At 38.0% G+C, this 22,810-nt stretch overlaps 1 long non-coding RNA gene and 1 other non-coding gene across 3 annotated transcripts; one reads left to right on the top strand and one right to left on the bottom strand.

Moving 5' to 3' along the window:
• Positions 1–1,579: 1,579 nt before the first annotated feature.
• Positions 1,580–22,148, bottom strand: LOC109503101. 2 transcript variants are annotated; one of them, XR_002162000.3, is made up of 4 exons: positions 22,057–22,148; positions 7,768–7,860; positions 5,192–5,263; positions 1,580–1,858 (listed from the first exon to the last, which is right to left on the bottom strand). It is a non-coding gene; the product is annotated as an uncharacterized LOC109503101 (long non-coding RNA). The 2 variants fall into 2 exon arrangements; XR_002162001.3 differs by having other exon boundaries at positions 7,773–7,860.
• LOC111562053 lies at positions 2,846–2,951 on the top strand. The gene has a single exon (XR_002745113.1). It is a non-coding gene; the product is annotated as a U6 spliceosomal RNA (small nuclear RNA).
• Positions 22,149–22,810: the final 662 nt, after the last annotated feature.

The following is a 22,810-nucleotide window of genomic DNA, read 5'->3' as shown; positions in this document are numbered from 1 at the left end:
CAACTCTAAATATAACAAGGAAAATGGAACTTTATAGCAAAGGAGTGGAGTGAGAGATGGAGGGGAGTCAATAAAATGGAAAATTACTAAGAGGAAATAGCAGGCATAAGGGTGATTCTGGCTAAACTGTCCTACTGGGATTCTTGCTGAATGTAGATCATGGTAATCAGACATCACCTGAGGGATGATGCAAGATGAAGGACCCAGTCAAGTATACCCCCAGAATACCCCCAATGAGAATGGGGGATTCTGGTTAAACTGATACAGCAGTGTTCTTGCTAAAACTGGACAATGCAGAGATTAACACAAAAATCAAAAAGTCAAACCTTAGTTGAAAAAAATCTCAAAAGAACCTGACAAGAATTTGATCAAGGGAAAAATCTTTGAACAAAAAAGAAAGGGGGAAGAATTTTTGTCACTATGTCTCCAGATCCTAGCAGAGTGCTTTGCACATGGTAGATCTTCAATAAATATTTGTTAAACTAATTAGCATAATAATGAAAATGTTGGTCAAATGCATTGATTTCCGTTTTAGTGGAATCAATGGTTAGTCTTTCAAACAGTAATTTGTCAACAAGTTATATTATTACGTAGGATCACTCCTCAATTGTGACAATAAAACAGTAAAAAAGATCAAATCTGAGAAGAATCAGTGCAATGAAAAGATTAATAGTTTTTGAATCTTATAAGAACTTTTTAAAATCCAAGATAATACATTTATTCTCTGTGTGACGTAGGCAAGTTATTAAACTTTTCTGAGATTCCAGTTATCTGTGGAAATTGGTGGTTGTATTAACTAGGTCACTTACCTATGAGCTAGAAGTGTTGACAAATGATAATTTATGGGCCAAATCTGGGTTTTACAGTCCAATCTTGTTCAGTCTGGGAACAAAGAATGGTTTTCACATTGAATAGAAAAAGGAGAAGGAGGATAGACTCTATGTGGCCCACAAAGCCCAAAATATTTACTATCTGGGCCTTTAGAGAAACAATTTGCTAATCCCTGTATGATAATTACATTTATGTGTCAACTTGAATGGGCCAAGGAATGCCCAGATTAAACCTTATTATGGGGTGTGTCTGTGAGGGTGATTCTGGATAGCTTAGCATTTGAATCAGTGGACTTGATAAAGTAGATTACCTTCCCCAATGTGTGTGGGCTTCATCTGATCTATTGACAGCCTTCAAAAAGAACAAAATAGAACAAAAAGGCAAAGGAATGAGAAATTTGTTCTTTTGTGTTTCCTACCTGGCAGCCTGCTGAGTTGAGACATCAGTCTTCTGCCCTTGGAATGAAATTTACACAGTGGGCTCCCGGGTTCTCAGGTCTTCAGATGTAGACTAGAATCACACCACCAGCTTTCCTGGGTCTCCAGCTGGCAAGTAGCAGATCTTGGGACTTCTCAACCTCCAAAATTGTGTGAGCTAATTCCTCATAATAAATCTCTTCCTATATTCTATGTATCCAATTGGTTTTTTATGTGAAGAACCTTGGTAATACACCCTAATAATGGTAAAATGCTAGAGAGTTGATACAGATAGTTGAGGTAGGATAATAAAGGGGCTGAGTCAAAGCAAATTGGTTTTGTTAACAATTTTATTAATTAGTATAGAGAAAAAAAAGCATTCAATAGGTCAATAATTACCAAATGCCAGAAGGTGTATTGATTTTCTCCAGTGACAAAATTTCATCTGGAAAGGGAGAGCTGCTGGATTTACTACCAGATTAAGTTTACAGTAATCCACTTTCATTCTCCAAGATCAGCCTGTCTTCCAAACAGACCAAACAGTGAATTGAATCGAGCCGTGGTTGAAATGATTATTTCTGCATCTTCCAAGTCCTTGCAGGCTCTAATTTCTGCAATCAAGTAAACGCTGTCATAGAACACTTTAGTGAATATAAACTCTTCCTGGTTTGCCTGGGACTTTCCTAGTTTGGGCATTCTAGGATTCCTCTCAGTCCTGAACAAATCAGGAGTTTAATAGAGTGTTTTGGTTGCTTCTGAGTGACCTGGACAACTAGGGGAAAGAAAATTGTAAACTCAGAGTTTTAAGTTCCCCACTCAAAGCCTTGTTCAGGACCCAAAATTCTATAACTGCCCTGAAAGGAACCTCTGCCTTACATAGGGATTGGATTATAAGTGTCTATTGCTGACAGTTTAAGTACTATTTCGCCACTGCATGTCATGAAAAACAGGTGCTCTTTTTTACCAATGGAAACAAGGTTATTACTGCCTTTAAATCTAATCACACCCAAGAACCAATTCCAAAAAACATCCAGAGCCAATTCATGATACCAATCCTTAAGGTTCTCTTCTTCTGGAACCACATCCAACGTCAACTTCTATAATAGGGTTCAATCAGAGAAAAAGAACTGCCGTGACTGATACAGAAAAAGGAATTTATTAAGAGATTAGACCTCGCAGTATTCTGGGAGTTGGTGGTGCTGAGAGCTGTATTTGAAAACAGGAAACAAAATTTTACTACTTTAAGAGTAAATTCAGGGACACCTGGGTGGCTCAGTCGGTTAAGTGGCCAGCTCTTGGTTTCGGCTCATGTCATGATCTCACAGTTCATGAGTTCAAGCCCTGCATCAGGCTCTGTGCTGACAATGCAGAGTCTGGTTGGGATTCTCTCCTCTCCCTCTCTTTAAGCCCTCACCCCCACCCCATTCGCTCTCTCTTAAAATAAATAAACTGTTTTTAAAATATAGTTTTAAAAAAAAGAGTAAATTCAGCCATTCCAGGTTAAATTCAACCAATTTAGAATTTGTCATCTCTGCTTTTCTCAGAGAAATAGCATATAAGTTCCCAAAGAAGGGTCATCATAAGAAGCAGGACTAGGAATGCTTACTTGGCAGCACATATACTAAAACTGGAACCATACAGAGAAGACTCGCCTGGCCCCTGCCCAAAGATGACACACAAATGCATGAGGCCTTCCATATTTTTATCCTGTTATATGCCCTGTGTCTGTTTTCCAATAAAAATAAATAAATAAATAAAAAAGAAAGAAAAGAAACTGAAGGAAAAATAAAAAGAAGCAAGGGTGGGAAGTAGGAGCTCAGAGGTGAAGGGAAGGTAGCTGATTCTCCCCTATAGATCCTGGGTCCTACACTCTGCTGCCATCTAGTGAGATTCCAGTCCCAGTCAATGCTCAGATGTGTCTTCAGTCCACACTGGCATTTGCTGAGGCAGCCAACTTCCCACCTGGTCTTTGATTTTATGGTCCATACTTCTTTCCTCTGTAGTGTCCCTCATCAAGGATTTGAGACTTTCTCAGATCTATCAAGTCTCTCTCTCTCTCTCTCTCTCTCTCTCTCTCTCTCTCTCCCTCCCTCCCTCTCACAGCTAACAGCTGTCCTCCTTAAGAATATGGAGAAAAATTAGCACACTATGCCACCCCAGTACCACTAGAGTTCCGTTAAACCCTCTGCCCCTAACTCTATTTTATGGCATTCCTGACATGGTGACATGGGGACTCCATGATACTGAGAAGTGGCCTTCTTGTGTGACTCCAGGCAGGAAGTGAGAGAGAAAACAGACACTCATACTTCCTGGGGAGTCCATCCTCCTTCCTCCTCAGAGACCTTCACACCCGTTCAGCATTACCATTATCTCCTCAACTCGTCTCCTTTTTCTAGCCCACAGAAGGTTCACCATTCCTGTTTTGACTGGGTTTATTTTCGTTTGTGCGGGATTTATGTTTTACAACTTTAATAAAATATTTTAAATATTTCATACACATTGAAAACCCTACAGTACGTTACAAATGTGTGTAAGGCAAGGCATTCTCTACATGCCCGGTGATGATGCTGATGTTCTACTAGTGCCCTGCCAACAGACTGCTGCCATACATTTGAACATTCGGCACGTCAATCGAGAAACAGATTGTACCAAATCCAGGGCTTTCAAAGCAAAGTAAAATAGAGCAGTTGAGAAATGAAAGTATTACTGATAAAACAAGAATTTAAATTTATGGTTCAAAATGAGAAATTTATACTTTCTATTCTAAGCTTCTCAACACTAGTTGAGAAATAAAAAAAAAAAACTAATAAAACCTGACTCTTGGTTGCAGCCCATTTAATTTTTAACTGCAAAATCCAGCCTGTATATTATGAAAACAATTCTTCTCCTTCAATAGCTATTGGCAAGAAGATGAAGATTTTCTGCACAGGCCCCTCACAATGATTAATAGACACCATTTCCTTCTGGACCAAGTTACCAGACCTTTGGTCACAAACATAGCTTCATAAATCTTGAAGATAAGCAATAGCCTAAGTGAAAGTGCCTACAAACAAGATTTTAATATATATGAGGATGAACCCACAAAGAAGCACACAAAAGCCAGTGTACCCTCTTTCCCCCACTCACCCCATTCTCTGAAAAATTCAAACTGTGCAGTGTGAAAATGTAAGAAGAACATGAATTTACTCAACTTGGCTTGTCTGGCTGGTTAGCATAAATACACATATGAAGTGGTTTTTACATGAAGCAGGTTTTAGTTGCTGGAAAGAAAATGTGGAATTTTTCTAAAGAAACAAAGAATAAATTCTTTTGCTGGAGTGTTACAAAAGGTTGTAAGAACCTCTGAACCACACTAGCATATTATCATCCCTATTTGTCTAGTGACCATTCCAACACTACGGTCTCCCCTGCCATGCCCAACCTCAATGTGGCTTCTATTAGGTCCTCCCTCAGAGCAGGGCCTGAAAAGATCACCTATGTTGGTACCCAAGCCCCTAGAAAGTGCTGTAAGAGCTTTATTTCTATTTCTGATAACATTTGAGTGACAAGCAAACTTTTATTTATTTATTTATTTATTTTAATTTTTCTTTTCAACGTTTATTTATTTTTTTGGGGACAGAGAGAGACAGAGCATGAACGGGGGAGGGGCAGAGAGAGAGGGAGACACAGATTCGGAAACAGGCTCCAGGCTCTGAGCCATCAGCCCAGAGCCTGATGCTGGGCTCGAACTCACGGACCGCGAGATCGTGACCTGGCTGAAGTCGGACGTTAACCAACTGCGCCACCCAGGCGCCCCAACAAGCAAACTTTTAAAAGGAGGAAGGAAGTTAAAATGAAAACCATTCACTCGTAAAGAAGTTATTTGTAAACACTGTCAATAAGAATTATTGTAGCAATGACTAAATCCCCGCCTACTGAGCCTGGTGCCCTGACATATCCATTACCTGTTCAAGCTTCACAGTAGTGTACTTGCTTCTTCCTGCTGCATGCATTCAGTGGCTTGGGTAGCTTTTTTTCTAGAAATGTATGAAAGGTACACAGTCAAAAAATTACAATTAGGGTCAACTTTAGCATTATCCAACTTCTCCTCCTTCCTCTTTCTATAACCTATTCTTCTCCTTTCTCACCTTCCTCAAACTTATCAGTATGTCTATGGCTTCCCCAGAAAAGTAATACACAGTATGTGGAACCATGTTTTCCAGAAGTGTCTAGTTTCAAAATCCAATGTTAATGTGAATTCTGAACCTTCGTCCAATGACTCTTCATCTCCAGATGCTATCTGTAGGCTGAAGAAGTTAATTTTTAAAAAAATGAATCACTCCAGAGTTGTTCAGTAATTGTTCTAACAATGCCTAGACACCATGTTTCTGTTTTTCTGATTGTTTTAACTGTAACAATTTTCCTTTTTAGCAATTTTATAATCAGTATTACACCCAGCTGTCAACTATTTCAGGGCCTTTAAAACAAAAATGTTCTGCCTTATCTGGGTCTGATTTTATCTTGTAAGTGTTGTCAGAACTTTCTTGGTAAAGTAGTCACTGGGTTCAACATGGAAATCTAAAACAAGACACAGCTCAACCAGATCTGAAAATTCTACCCTGCAGGTTGTTCAGGATTTGTTCATCGTATTTCTGTGCTAATTCACTTACCTACCTAGAGGTTGGAGAATATATCTAGAGCAGGGAAACCAGAACTTGGAAATTCAACTGGGATCTGGGTTTCCTACTGTTGCTGCTTTTACTTCTGGTTTGACTTGTTTATTTTTCAGGACTGTTTTAGATTGTTTGAGCCACTATAACAAAATATCAGAGACTGGGTGAACTATATGCAACAAACATTTATTTCTTATGGTTCTGGAAGCCTCAAAGTCCAAGATCAGGATGCCACCACACTTGGGTTCTGGTGAGAGCCCTCTTCTGGGTTGTAGACTGCCAACTGCTCACTATGTTCTCACATGGTGAATGACTGCACTAGATCTCTGGAGTTTCTTTCATAAGAGTACTAATCCTATTTGAGTGCCCCCCTTCATGACCTCATCATCTCCCAAAGGCCCCAGCTTCTAATGCCATTAATTCAGGGTTTAAGATTTCAACATATAAATATTGAGAGGCCATAAACATTCAGACCGTAGCAAGGACTCCAGCCAATTTATTCTCTACATCATTTTCACTGTTCCAGTCTACCTCTGCTTCTAGAAGTTCAACATTACCACAGAAATTTTTTTCCCTTGCCAAGGAAAGATTGGGTTTAATGCTGCATACTTTATTTCTAAGTATAATTTCTTCATAGATCTTGGTTTCCAGATGAGCACATTTCACCTGAAGGTATCTCAGGGCATTGGTCTTCTTACTGCTTAGGTAGAGTTTCAATGTCGCTTAAAGGAATGAAAAGATGATTTTAAGTCGTTCTCAAAAAAAAAATCCCAAAACGTGAAGATCCTGCAACACCAGGATTTTCATCTAATTTACATTAGATTTTCTTTATTATCTTGCACTTTTAGCAGCTTCCAAGAAATCCAAAGGAACATCATTAGTTGTCAGAATGCTTTTAGCCCTCATGACTCTTCCAACAGGGCAGCACCATGGCTGTGCTCACTCTTTGGGCATGGCCCCCAGTGACATGCTCGTGTGCAAGGGAGAGATTTTAAACACCTATTTGTCACATTAACCTAGCTTATAGTCTCCCAAAATATAATTTATATATCCATGAGAGTTGCTTTTTTTTTCACTTAAAAGCAATAATATTCATATGCATTTATTCATGTGTACCTGTGTTCTGTTTTCAAGGGGCAATGGGGTTCTCAAAGGCCTCAAATCTAGTAGTACATGGGGAAGAATCCTGCACTTAAAAGGAGTGATTTGGGTGGAAAGGGGGACATATGCAGTCATGCTTTACAGTATCATCCCACCATACGACCTACAGTCCGGTGTCCTTTGTCCACAAGGCAGTCCATGTTCCGACTCCTGCCAAGGATTCCATCCTTATATCCTGTCACTCCTAACCCTTCCCTTCACACATGTACAAACCTGTGCCCCTACAGTACATCATCTACAGATCATCACACTCTAAGACCAGGATGTATTCTTGTTTTCTCTTCTCCACTAGAATCTTTAAGAGGAAGGTTGATAAAGTAAGTACCCCCTCTATCTAATAGTACATATAATAAGTACTCGGTAAATGTAAATGAATTAATAAAACAAACGAACATTACTATCTCATACAGGATTACTATCTCATACAGGATTTATATTAATTATTGTTTTAAAATTTTTTAATGTTTATTTATTTTTTGAGAGAGAGACAGAGAGAGACAGGGTGCGAGCAGGGGAGGGGCAGATAGAGAGGGAGACACAGAATCCAAAGCAGGCCCCAGGCTCTGAGCTGTCAGCACAGAGCCCGATGCAGGGCTTGAACCCACGAATCGTGAGATCATGAGACCACAACCGGAGCCGAAGTTGGATGCTCAACCAACTGAGCCACCCAGGCACCCCAGGATTTATTTTAATTATTGATTACTTACCTTACCTTGTCATTTGACAAATAGATGTCTGCTCACTTCCACCATGGCCACTGTCTAGCCTCCACTTCTATTATCACCACTTAATTGTGGGGTCTTTGGGGACAAGAAAACATGTCATTAGCTAGTGTCCTCTGAAGCACATATCACACTGCCTGGCACAAAATTAGTATTTTAACTGCACTCACAGTATTATCTCAAGCTTGCTTTTACACTTTGTATGTCACTAAATGGACACCACTTGTATCTTCCATAACAGGCTTTAAAACGCATTTTACAGTCTTCTCACTTTATCTCCTAAGATATATTGCAAACGGAAGTCACTGTGAGTGATTCAACACTTATCATCAAGATATTATGAAGATTTCAAAATGCTTTAAAATTGATTCAGCAGTTAAATATTTCTCCATTGCTCCTTGGAGAGGCTCTAAAAGTCTTCCTCTTTTCCTCCTCCCTGTGACTTTATTTTCTTTTGATTTCTAAACATGTTTTCAGGACATTAAAACAAACCACTGAGAAAAATCTATGAGGCAGTTTAAATGAATTGGAATTTGTAAGAACTTTCCTTTTAAATCTGGGACCTCTAGGGACTAGTAAAGGCAACATTTTGCTCTTGGAATTAAATTCACTCTGTCTTCTTCTTTAGAAGCAATAGAGATTCCAGTATCATGGTTCATTATTTCAGCTTCCATAAGAGTTTAAATACATCTGAAAAGGTGGCTAGCTTTGTGAGGAATGAGATATGAAGAACTAGGAAATCCATGACATAAAGTTGGAATTGAAGATACAAATTAAAGATAGAAATCTGATAGTCAGATAACACCCTTTTGGAAAACTACTAGAATTTAGTCAGTGATGGGGTTCAGTGTTATATTAAAAACATAATTCTTGGGGTAACTGGGTGGCCCAGTTGGTTGAGCATCCAACTCTTGGTTTTGGCTCAGGCTATGACCTCACAATTCATGAGGTCAAGCCCTGAGTTGGGCTTTGTGCTGATAGCGTGGAGTCTGCTTGGGATTCTCTCTCTCTCTCCCTCTCTTTCTGCCCCTCTCCCACTCACTGTCTCTCTCTCTCTCAAAATAAATAAATAAACTTTTTAAAAATGAAGACATAATGCTTGCACAAAGGTCAAAAACTACTGTTCTTTGTTTTTTGTCCTCTCCTCCAATCTTGTCAATTTCCTCACATGGTATTTGGGTTCATTACCAAAATATACCATGACGTGGATAGGCTTCTAGAACCTTCTAACAACCAGCAGTGGCAATGAGATATTCAACTTGAAAGTACCCCCAAGAAATCAAATAACTTTAATTTATTACTAAGGACTTCAGATTCTTAATATATAATAGCATTTCAATACTCTATGCAAGAGCTATATCAGAAATTTAGTGTAGATATTTTGTTTTTTGAAGTAAAAAAAAAAGTTAAATAAGAAGATGTGAGGAACAAAATCAACTTTAATTTATCATGTTGTAGGGTTGGGGGATGAGTGAATAAGTGATGGGAATTAAGGAATGCGCTTGCTGTGACAAGCACTGGGTGTTGTACGGAAGTGTTGAATCACTATGCTGTAAGTTGAAACTAACAAAACACTGTACACAAACTACCTGAAATTAAAATAAAAACTTAAACAAAATAAGTTTACAAACACTTAGAAAAAAACTTACTGTGTCCTAAAGAAAAAATTACCACTGTATAATAAAAGTTACACCTCCCTCTTCTTTTATAACCAAGTCACATCTCACTAATAGGAATTTGATATTCAAACAATGTGAAAAATCACATTGTCAAATTTTGTTGAAGAAGTAAGCACTGAAAACGTAGCTGAGGGGCACCTGGGTGGCTGAGTTGGTTGAGTGCCTGACTTTGGCTCAGGTCATGGTCTCTCAGTTTGTGAGTTCAAGCCCCACTTCAGGCTCTGTGCTGACAGCTCCAAGCCCAGAGCCTGCTTTGGATTCTGTGTCTCCCTCTCTTGTTGCCACTCTCTCCCACTCACGCTCTCTCACTCAAAATAATATTTATTTTTTAATTTTTTATTTATTATATAATAATAATTTTATTTATTTATAATATATATTTATATAATATTTATATATTTATATAATATATATTTATATAATAATTTATTAATTTTTATTTTTTTAAAAAAAAGAAAGAAAATGTAGCTGAGCCTTTTGGATTCAACTAAAGTGAAAAGTTCTACGGCTTTATTTCATTTATCAAAAAATCATATATTAGACCTTATTTGGGAATTACCTCTCAAGTTAAGCAAACATAAAACTTGTAACACAAACACAGAAGAACTTTTATGAAAGGATTCCAGCAGAAGCAGGAAGACATCGGTACCATTACTTAACTAAAAGAAAAAGGAAGTTGCAAGGTTTCAAGCCAAATGTTTGTGGCACCCAATGTTTGAAGCTAGAGTAAACTTCTTTGTCCACCAGAGTTAACCATTTACCTCACTCCCAAAGACTCAAGTGAATCACAGCAACACAGACATCCGAGCAATATCCTTCTGGGAGATAAAAGGAATAAAAGAAAGCAAATACTAAACTTATATCATTATTTCCAAAGGAAAAATGTGTAAAGAAGTTGCTCCAACTGGTTTTCTGGTTTGTTGTTGTTGGTTTGGTTTTTGGGAGTGGAAAATGCAACCTCATCTTTGGGACCCAGGTTCCTTCAAGCACAGAGTAATGTCTGTTGTGTTCCAAATTTGCAAAGTCCTGGTGGAAATATTAAGAATCTTAGGGAATATTCACTGCTTTGTATCCCCTTTGATTTTTGTTATTTCCATTATGTATCATCAGAAAAAAATAATAAAGTTTATCATTCCATAAAACTAACTTATTAGAGATAATAGTCACAAAAGATTATAAAATTAACTTTCTCTGAAGTAGATCATTAATTTTTACATCAATCAATTAAAACGTGGTGCTGAAATACACACGACCTTTGGGAGGACTTGGATCAAGCTTGAAACAGCACTTTAAGACCCAAGAACTGAGAAGTCTGAGAACTCAAAATGAGTGACAGTGAGCATCAAATGACACATTTATGCACCTCTTGAATCTCTGATATTCTAGTCATCTATGTTCCCTTTAATGACACTTGTCACTAAAGTTTCTGTACATAAGAACCTGAAAGATATAATTGTGTGCTTTTTATAAATATTCAATTAATGTGTATTTCATAATTTTGAAATTTTTGTGACCAAATAAGGATGCTTATCTTGCAACAATTGTTTGGTCTACCCTTTTCTTTCTTTAAGAATACAATACCAGGTTGCTTTAAAAAAGAAAAAAAAAAAAAAAAAAAAAAAGCACCGTCATGGAATGAAAACGCCAAAAAAAAACACTTTTGGAGGTTGGTATAACAGAATAGAAATTCTCAATATTAGAGATTAGAAATTCTCTCAATTTACCATTTTTCTCCTCTTATTCATGGGAAAAGATCCTCAATCCCAAGAATCAGTTTTAGTTTATCAAGTAGATAAACAAAAGAATCCATAATTCATAATGTAAGAATGATAATAAATTAGAATGCCATCATGTATATTCCCTGTGGCATTTTTTTATCTAGCAGCTGTCTCCTCTGTCTCTGCTAATTCTCAGAAACAAAACTAAACCTAGATAGTCCTCTTATAAATTGTGATATATTTCTGGGAACATTAGAAAATCCTCAGCTACACTGCAATTGTGTCACACTATATATAGTAAGAAAATTATTACATTTTTGTTAACTTCCTGGTAACTGTTGGAATTAAGTCAGGCTTTTATGAAAAAGCACCAAAAAAACTTTTCTAATTATGGATTTGTCAATTGAGTAACTGATCATAAATTCTATTTTTTCCAGGATCCTATTAATTTTTTCTAAATATTAACCGTGTTGTTGGATAACAATAGAGGCATTTTGTAGTGCTTAGGAAAATGCCTGATACAAAATAGACAGTTAATAAATATTTTTTTAATAAATGACAGAAAGGTTACTCCTAATTTTATTATCTGCCTTCATGTCAACCAAAGTTGTATTTTCTTTGGTTACTGTAATACACAAATATAAAACGTTCCATCTGATATGAACCGTTAACCCTACCTTAAAATAATCTGAATCTTTAAATTTAGCCAGTGCAATTTATCCAGATCCACTATTTTCTTAGTGGACACAGACCATGCAGGGGAAAAAAACCAAAACAAAACTGGAGGGATATAACAGTCAGCCCCCTCCCCCTGCAGAGCATACAAAATAGGAAGGACAACATGTACATTAATAACTATAAGACTAGGGAAAATATAAGCATCAGAAGACAAGGGAATATACAACAATTTAGCAGGGACCTCAGAAAAGGTGTCATGGAAAAGGTGACATTTGAAATAAATTATGAAAAAAGGTCACAAGTCTTTGGCATATGACATTATGCCTTGGGATATCTCAAGCAAAGAAAGCACAATGTACTTTTTCAGGTCTATTCAAGGAACTATGACTAACCCACTTGTACTGGAACAAATGGTCAATGTAGGAATAAAGAACAAGAGGAGCCTGAAAGTTGATGTTCAGCTTGGGGCTGGGGAGTCTATACTTACTGTAGTAGGTAACGGTTTAGGGTTTGTATCGGACAGAGTCTAAAGCAAATAGCACATTCCAGTGGTATCAATGGGTACAGTGGGATGAAGACAATATTTACAAAAGGTGTGGGCTGAGTAAGGGATACCAACATGGGATGGGAACAACATCCTGCCACAACAGCACGGTCAGCAGCACTAGTCCCAAAGGCGGAAGTGAAAGGAAATATTACTAGAACCTGCAGAGAGAAACTATAACCATAAGAAAATGCCTCCTGACATGAAGCAAGGCCTTCTGTGGAGGTGGGCAAGCAACCTATAGCTGAGCAAGGAGAAAACCAGGGGAATAAATACCCTAACTTCCTGTTTGCTCCTTCCAATCTGCTCCTAGTGCCCCCTACTGGCCAAACCCAAATGGAAGCCAGAGGCAAGAAATCTCACTGATGCAGTCTAAATAGGTCCTCCTCCCAGGGCAGAGAAGGGAATGGATCTGGAAGGGCAGAAGGGAAATATCCAGCACAAAGTTTCTGAGCATAACTCTTCTTAGAAAAATTAATCCAACAGTACTGGTATTAATCCAATAGAATCAATGGATGTGCAGATTAAGAAACTAAGAATATAATAGAGAAGACTAGTAAAGACAGTCAGAAATTGGGCCATGGCAGTGGAAAAAGAAGTGAAAAATTGTCTCTGAGAAATATTACGGTGATAGATTTGGGGGCTTCTAAAGGATTAAATGTATGGGGAAAGGAAAATTAGAGGGTCAAAATTTTCAATCTCAGTTCTTGGGAGAACAGGCCATTGTTAGAAACATAAAAATTAAGTGCTGGATTTTAGAGTAAAATAGGTAGAGTTACTAAGTCCTTCTCATGGGAATGGGGTAAACGGGAGAATGTGTGCTAAGAGTAGTATCTTAGAAACCAGGCACAACCCAGGGTCATGTCAAAAAGCACAAGAGAAAGAATCCAAATCAATTTTGGGCCTAATATCATATAACCTTCATTAAAAAGCTGCTTTAAAAACTAATACTGCTGGAGTGCCTGGGTGGCTCAGTCAGTTAAGTGACCAACTCTTGATTTTGGTTCAGGTCAAGATCTCACAATTCGTGGGACTGGGCCCCGTGTGGGGCTCTGCACTGGCAGGATGGAGCCTGCTTGGGATTCTCTCTCTCCCTCTCTCTCTGTCCCTCTCATGATTGTGCTCTCTCTCAAAATAAATAAACTTAAAAATAAAAATGAATACTGCTGATTCCTCTCCCAAAAAATATTCCAAAAACCATGTAAATGGGAGGACAAGTGGGAAGTACTAACATAGAATGAAAGGCAAACAACTGTACTGATTGTGGTTATAAAACAGATGGCACAGTCAAAACTCTTGAAAGGCTGAATAAAGTAAAATCAGTAATTTGGCAATAAAACAAATAAAAATCCAAAAAAATACCAACCAAAACAAAGAGTAGAAGGACGAGAAGAAACATGACTGTCAGCAATTAAAACAGTGTGGTAGTGTCACAGGACTAAGCAAATAGATGAAGAGAAAAGAATGATGCATCTGGAAAAGGTATGTGTGCATATAAGAATCAGAACATGATTAAAAGCTATTTAAATTAGGGAAAGGGAATATGGATTACTTGATAAATTGTTTGGAAACAGCCAATCTTTAAGAAAAGATGCACATGAGATTTGGTATCATTTAGGAATGACGTCATGTGCAAGTAGCCAAAATCCCAACTAATAGTTGCTTAAATAAATTAGGCAGGGGGTGGTTACATGGTTGGCCAACAAGAACTCTGGGGATAGGCATTTCAGAACTGACAATGACTTAACAATATCACCAAGACCCGGGTTGTTTCTCTTGCCCACTCCACCATCACTACTCTGCTGGCTTTTGTTTTCATCCATGTTGGCTGAACCTCATGACCTCAGGCCTGTGTCCCAGGCAAGCAGAAAGGGGAAAGGCAAAGACCAAAATGGCCACACCAGTCGCACATGCACCCAAATCTTACTGTTGGTGACATCTGTAACTGGAAGATTTTATGATTGGTTTCTTTGCTTAATCTGAATCTTTCCAAATGATCATGCATTGAATTTTGCCAGAAATTCATGAACCTGTTACCATTTTGCAGAAAGATTAATTAATCAAGGAAATCATAAACTTCTTCCTAATTCAGCAAGCTTCCACTGCTCTGTGATTCTCGGTATTTTGATTCATCTTAAATTTTATTTTTAGCATAAACCATTTACTAGATTTCTTCTTCTGGAAAATGAGCTGCAGTGAAAATTTACTTTTATGTACCAAACCCTTGGGAGCACAAAAATTATAGGTTGTCTTAGCAATAATGCTGAGTCTCTAAGAACTTTATTTAATGCATTTAGATAAGCTGTGTATTTCCAAGTATCTAATTGCAACTTTTAAAAATCATTCCCAGCATGATCTTCCCAGAAGGGGAAGATCTGGGAATGAGAAGAGAAAAATCAACCTACAATGAACTTTTCAACACTTCTCTCCATTTTCCTATTTTGTTTAAATATTCTGTTCTGCCATAGAATATTTCATATGCCATAGAATATTTCATATGCCATAGAATATAGAAATATAAATTTATTTTTACCACACAGATGAATATAATTTTTAAGAATCCAATAATATCATATAGTACCAAAAAGATTGCTAGAATTTGGAAAGAACAGAAATGTCTGTGCTTGAATTAGAAATAAACTCTCACTGTCCCCTAAACTAAAATGGTTCTTGTGATTAACTTACATGATATACTGAGGATTTAAATCAGGTTAATTATCTCATAAGTGTAGGTTAATCATACTAACATTGGTGGCAGGAAAGCAGTTAAAGTCCAAAAGAAGAAAATGGTATTTAATTTGGGATGACAGATTTTTCTTTCTTCCTGATCTTCAAATAACTCAAGAAAATCATTTTCCACATACCATTTATTTTCCATATGCAGTCCTTTAATAACCACTTTGGTCTTCCAGTTAGGAATTTCTAGAAGTGGTGGAGAGAATGGACATCTGACCAGGCTGCTTTTCAACCCTAGCATGCCACTCAGTCATTTCTTGTAAACAGAAAGAAGTTGGGAACTGGCATGTTATGTTCTCTTTTTTAAAAACATTTTATTTGACATCTGTTTTTATTTTTGGGAGAGAGAGCATGAATGGGTCAGGGGACAGAGAGGGAGACAGTATCTGAAGCAGGCTCTGTGCTGAGAGTCGAGAGCCAGTTGTGGGGCTCAAATTCACAAACCATGAGATCATGACCTGAGCTGAAGTCAGAGGCTTAACCGATTGAGCCACCCAGGTGCCCCATGGTGTTTTATGTTCTCTTTATCCTCTTCTCCATCAGTGGGATTCTGTCTGATTCATGGAAAAGGGTCGATTGCTACATTAACCAAAGCTATTTCTTTTTTTTTTTTTTTTTTAATTTTTTTTTTCAACGTTTATTTATTTTTGGGACAGAGAGAGACAGAGCATGAATGGGGGAGGGGCAGAGAGAGAGGGAGACACAGAATCGGAAACAGGGAATGGGGGAGGGGCAGAGAGAGAGGGAGACACAGAATCGGAAACAGGCTCCAGGCTCCGAGCCATCAGCCCAGAGCCCGATGCGGGGCTCGAACTCACGGACCGCGAGATCGTGACCTGGCTGAAGTCGGACGCTTAACCGACTGCGCCACCCAGGCGCCCCATAACCAAAGCTATTTCTGATATCACTGTAATGTTAGTGTGAATCCTAGCTCTCCACTAAGGAGGTTCCTGATCTTTAACAAGTCAGTTAATAACTTTGGCTCTCAGTTTCCTCACCAGTAAAATAGGTGCCACTGGGAAGATTAAGAAAGATCATGTTTCAACAGTACCTTGCACATAATAACCATTTAATATGTTTTAGCTGTAATATATATTATTTTATGTTATATTGCATTATATTATTAAAATCCTATCCATTTTCAATACTCTTACATTCATGTCCAGCTTTCTCAATGAAACCATCACCCCTATAAGGTAGTCTAAACAATCTGCCCTTACTGATTTTTGTAAGACATAGTATCTTCCCTATTTGAGAATTTAATTACATCCTGTCTTATAAGTCACTCCCCAATTTTCTCATGTTGTCCCAGAAGGAGACCTTGATCCTACAGGGTCTGATGTCTTGTCCTAATCCTGACCAAAGTAGGAGAAACACAGTCGTCCAATATCTTTCTGGAATAATTCTGTGCCCTATACTTCATGCAAATGGATGAGCTCCATTCAATTTGCTTGTCCATTAAGCAGATTTTCCACCTTATTCAGATTTCCTTGCATGTAAGATCGGGTGTCCAGAGCCTGGCATCTTTTCTTAAACCCATTCTCCTTTGTTTGTATCTCTTACTATCTCCTGCCAATCTTCTCCCCAAAAAGGAGTGAGGCTATTTATTTCTGCTTCCTGCTTCCATCTTTCAGTCATAGGTAAGGATTATGTTAAAAATATCGATCACATAAGGTCAGTATAATTATGCTAGCAATGCCTATTCAAGCTTTCTTTGGTTTCTAAATTCTCTTTGCCATCTCTCCCATCCTCCCTGTGAGTTCATCAACATGACTTTGAGTATGGCTTATTTAACTTGTCCACACTCCCACGTGAGGCCAGACCTGCAGCTTGACAGATTCTGTGACAAAATGATTGAGATTGTCCAGACCCTTAAGGAGAAGTAAACAAGCTTATACTTTGTCATAATGAGAAGCCCTTGAGGGTTTTAAAAAGGGAAGTAACAGGATAAAATATGCCTTTTAGGAAGATCTGTCCGAGCACAGTGTGAAGACATCTGGATGATATCTTTTTATTATAAACATCAAGCCAGTTATGAAAGGAAGGAAAAACCTGGAGGACAAGAAGGCCCAAAGAGGGTGAAAGGAAAAGGTCTGGTGTTAGAAAGTGGTGTGCAGGTGGAGAGAACAGGAAGGAAATGTTACAGATGTTGAATCAACAGAATTTGATGACTATTTGAATATGTCATGGGGTAAGAGAAATGAGAAAAATGAAATAACTTGCTTAAGGTTGAATATCACATGCATGTTTCTTGCCTCATCAACTACGACAGGAATGATCTCAAATGTTTTCATACACACTTCAGTGCCCAGTAAACATGTGTTCAGTTAACCAACAAAGAACCAATCAATCTGCCTATGTTATCTGCAGCAAGCCTTGTCTATGAGGAATTGTCTTATCGAAATCCAGAATGTAAGCTGCAAAGCAATTGTAGCCAGTTTTTCCAAGTTTGCACTGGAAAATAATGCTGACAAAAAATTGCAGAGATGCCTGGAAACTAGAATATCAATTCACTCATTGTTTTAGAGGTAATATGCTGATCCAAGCCTTCTCAATGTGATTAATAATCATTAGAATAAATTTGGATAGGTGCTAATTAAGTTTATCTCATTTAAACTAAACTTAGGTTATCTAATTTAAGATACACCAGTGGTCCTCAAACTGCAGTGAGCATCAAAACCACCTGGAAGGCTTTGCTTTTCTTTTAATTAAAAAATCAGTTTCTGATTAAGTTGCTTTAGAATAGTATCCAAGAAATCACTTTGAGAACCACTGCCTTAGTACAGTGTTTCCAAAACTTCGATTATGAAAACCCCCTACAGTACTTATTAAAAATAAAGTGCCCCAGTATCTCCTCGGATCACCTCTGAATCAGAGAGTTCAGGCGAGGTGTTCAGGTATCTGATTTTTTGTTAAATGCCTCATATGATTTTTAGAATCACCCAAGTTTGTGAAACACTGCCTTAATGCAGCCCTGAGGTAGATTCTATTATTATTCATATTGTACAAAACAAAAAGCAGAGGATTAGCAACCAATAAACGGCAAAGTTCTTAACCCTTCCAATAGAGAGCTTAAACCACTGTTCATGATCAAATACAAAAAGTTTCTTATAGGGAAGTACTATGAACACTTTGATAAAAGGAATTTTATCTTATTTATCTCGGTATCTCTAAAACCTAGCAAGGTAGATGGATACTGAATGGTTGGTTAGAGCCAAGCCCTATAAAATAACGCTATGCTGATACAAAATTTAAAACACAGAGCAGGGGCGCCTGGGTGGTTCAGTCGATTAAGCATCTGACCCTTGGCTTCACCTCAGGTCATGATCTCACAGTTCATGAGTTCAAGCCCCATACTGGGCTCCTCGCTGACAGCACAGAGCTTGCTTGGGATTCTTTCTCTCCCACTCTCTCTCTGCCCCTCCCCCACTCACTGTCTCTGTCTCTCTCTCTCTCTCAAAATAAATAAACTTAAAAAACAACAGAGCAGCTAACAACAAACAAAGAAAAAAAAAAAAAAACCTCAGCTCAAACAACGAGTGAAATTCAGGAAAGCAGAATCAAGTCTTCATTTGAATGAATTGACTGAAAACTTAAAATTCTCAACTCAGTAACTCTTAGTAAGCAGAGAAAAGAACCATATATTGACTTTGATGCCATAATAAATGTATTTTATTAAGCATTTTATAAATGGCTTGATATTTACAATAAAAAGATATTTATTACCCAGATGTTAAAAGCCTTAAAAGTGACTTCTAGGGTTGCCTGGGTGGCTCAATCAGTTAAGCAGCCAACTTTTGATTTTGGCTCAGGTCCTGATCTCACAGTCATGAGTTCAAACCTTGCATCAGGCTCCACACTGGACAAGGAGCATGCTTAAGATTCTCTCCCTCCCTCACCCTGTGCCCCTCCCTCCCTTTAAAAAAAAGCGGGGGTTGTGCACCTGGGTGACTCAGTAAGTTGAGCATCTGATTCTTGATTTCCACTGAGGTCATGATCTCATGATCGTGAGATCAAGCCCCAAGTCGGGCTCTGCTGAGCATGGAAACTGCTTGGAATTCTCTCTCTTCTTCTCTCTCTCTCTGCCCCTCCCCTGTATGCTATCTCTCTCTCTCTCAAACTAAATAAATAAGCATTTTTTTAAAAACACCTTACACATTTTTTACTAGATATTTCAGGATTTTCAGAAAATGAAATATCACTGTTTGCCACAGTGGTTTACATGCGCCAACTATCCAAAAAATTTTTTCCTCTGAAATGTTCCACAATTTGATTGAATGACTTATCTTTTATTATTATTTTTAGAGAGAGAAAGAGTGAGTGAGGGAGAGGGGCAGAGGGAGAGAGAGAATCTTAAGCAGGCTCCATGCTCAGAGCAGAACCCAATGTGAGGCTCCATCCCACAACCCTGGGATCACGACTTGAGCCAAAATCAAGAGTCAAATGGTTAACTGATTGAGCCACCCAGGCACCCCAGATTAAGTGACTTAAAAAAAAATTTTTTTATGTTTATCCATTTTTGAAAGACAGAGAGAGACAGGGCACCAGCAGGGGTGGAGCAGAGAGAGAGACACAGAGTCTGAAGCAGGCTCCAGTCTCTGAACTGTCAGCACCAGAGCCCGACGCAGGGCTCAAACTCACGGAGGTGAAATCATGACCTGAGCCGAAGTCGGACGCTCAACCGACTGAGCCACCCAGGTGCCCCAGATCAAGTGACTTTTAAAATATTTAGTATTTTATATTATTTGACTATAAACTTATGTAAATAATAACAGCTAATATTGATTATGTCTTTTAACACATTTAGTTCTCACAAGTATTTGAAGTATGTATTATTATTTTCATCATTTACAGATGAGGAAACACAGGCCCAGAGAGGTCTGAGGCTGCCCATGGTTCGCTTAGCCAGAAAGTGGTGGAGCCAGGCAATAAAACCAGGCCATCTGGGTCTAGAGTTCACATGCTCGACCATGATGTTATGCCGTCGCCTATGTTTGGAATAAAGAACAGATATCTTCATTTCACTCACTTTCTGAATTTGTATCTCCCGGTGTCATTATTTGCAATAATAGAAGTATATTAGAGATGAAATGGGGACAATAAATAAACAATAATAAAGAATCATCTCTCAAAAAAAAAGTGCTTAATCTGGGCCACACCTAAAAAGACAAAGAAGGACTTAGTAGCCAATACAGTTATAGGGATTAGAACACTGGCGGCCAATTATTTTTTCAAAGAGCAGCTCTACAGGGACAAGCAAATTCTGCCAAAACATTTTGAAAATTTCTTAACACAGCCTTGCTACAATGCTTTCCTAAAGGATCTAGTCAAAGAATCATGCTCCAGGTGGCTTGACAGATGCTGATTTTTGGTGTTCAGTCCCACATTCACCCTCTGGGGTTATGGGATGGCAATGTAAGCCAAAATCCCTGCCTTTCAGAATTGCAGTGGAAAATTTGAACAGATCCAGACAATTGAGAAACCTGAATCCCCAAACCCATTGTGCTTCTCTTGCCGGTAAAAGCAGAACTCCCTGCCATCTCCCTTCTCCTGCCCGAAGATCCTGAGATGACCCCATTGAGAGAATTCCAGTTCTCAATTTCTGATTTCCTGACTGAAAACACACTGACATAGCAGAGGCACATTTTAGACATAATGGCAATAAATTTCATTAGTTTTACAATGCAAGGTACACAGCACATGCATAATGAATATGTGTTGAGTGGAAAGTTAGACAAAGTCTTAAGCAAGCCCATCTACACTATCAAATTCTAGACTCTGATGAGGCATATTACAGCAAAAATCTAGTAGGCTCCAATATTTTCTTCCTAAGCTTATTTTTCTAAGTCCAATCTGATGAAAAGGAAGATAATTATACTAAATTTATAAATGTTGAATCTCCTTTCTGAACAAAAGAGCCCTTAACTTTCAATTAATAAAAATAAGAACAAAGACTCATTTTCCTAATAGAAGAAAAGCTTAAGGTAAAATTTATTAATTTTACCTACAGTGGCTTTTTATTTTCTAAAATATTTGTTTTATTTTTATCAAAGTAATAATACATGAATACAGTTCAGAAATAAAATAAGATCAAAAGACTTATAAGGAAAAACAATTGTCTTCTATGTTACCCCCTCCACCTATCCATTTTACTTTCTAAGGGAAAACACTTCTTTTTTTTTTTAATTTTTCTAAATTTTATTTTAAATAGGTTCCACACCCAATGTGGGGCTTGAACTCACAACCCTGAAATTAAGAGTCCCATGCTTTACCGACGGAGCCAGCCAGACACCCCAGGAGAAACATTTCTGAAGTCCTTTCAGTATTTATTTTGGCAGTTAGTGTCAAATCTCCAAATATTTTTAGGTTGCTGTTCGTTGTTTAGCTATTCTAGATTTTATTTATCCACTACTATAATGTATGCATATTTAAATTCTCCCACCCTCTGTCCATTCTCCATCTTTCTCCCAACACAGTTATATAAAGTTTTAGTTAAAATTGCTAAGCTCTGTTTATAATTTTAGGAATTTGTGAAGCCAAGAACTTTACAGTGATTATATTTCCTTTCCTGTACAGATTTCCTGGAGTTTCTCAGTGTTTTTCTTCTCTTCATAAAATTTATTTTTTATACTAATCTCTCTCTCTCTCTCTTTTTTTTTTTTTAAGTTTCAATGGAGCAGATCCTCTGTGTAATCTCTATTTTTCCAGAGACCTCCTCCCTGGAGTCTTCTGTCTTCCTGCTGCCAACCAGGCTGTTTCTCAGATTTATTTCATGACTATCATCCCAATGATTTTTGCAGACTGAGCTTCTGGATCCCACTCTGCCTCATGTTGGTTTACTTCTCTATTTTACTAGGGTATATTTTCATAGAATTCTACTGAGAAATAAAAGTCATTCAGGTAAGATACACTTCCATACCTAAAAATGCATTTGAGCTGCCCTCCACTTGAGTTACAGTTTGAATAAAGAACACTTAGTTAGGGGCGCCTGGGTGGCGCAGTCGGTTAAGCGTCCGACTTCAGCCAGGTCACGATCTCGCGGTCCGTGAGTTCTAGCCCCACGTCGGGCTCTGGGCTGATGGCTCACAGCCTGGAGCCTGTTCCCGATTCTGTGTCTCCCTCTCTCTCTGCCCCTCCCCCGTTCATGCTCTGTCTCTCTGTCCCAAAAATAAATAAATGTTGAAAAAAAAATTAAAAAAAAAAAGAACACTTAGTTAAAAGTCACTTTTCTTCTGAAAACCGTAGTTTTCAGTGCTATACCCTCAGAACCTCCTAGAACAATTCCTAGTGCATATTTGGCACTCAATAAGTATTTGTTAAATGGGTGAATGAATGAATGTGATGCTTGTTCAAAGCTCCTTTTAATTCTCTTCTGTTTCCTGCCATGTTTCTTATTTTTCATTGCTCAAGATTCTCTCCCAAAAATACAGTGATCCTTCTTTGTCTATGCATATTTAAGAAAAAAAGCTCTGAAAAACTGATTGAGAGTGCTATCCACATGAGTGGTTCTCAAAATATGGTCTTCAGCTTTACCTGGAAACTTGTTAAAAGGAAAATTCTCTAGCTTCATCCCAAACTTAGTGAATCAGAAACTCCAAAGTTGAGACCAAGAAATCTGAGTTTTAATAAGCCCTCCAACTGATCCCAATGCACACAAATGTTTGAGAACCATG

This window comes from Felis catus, chromosome C1 (assembly GCF_018350175.1).
Source record: "Felis catus isolate Fca126 chromosome C1, F.catus_Fca126_mat1.0, whole genome shotgun sequence".
In the NCBI taxonomy this organism is placed as follows: domain Eukaryota; kingdom Metazoa; phylum Chordata; class Mammalia; order Carnivora; family Felidae; genus Felis; species Felis catus.
This window is presented reverse-complemented; position numbering and strand designations above follow the sequence as displayed.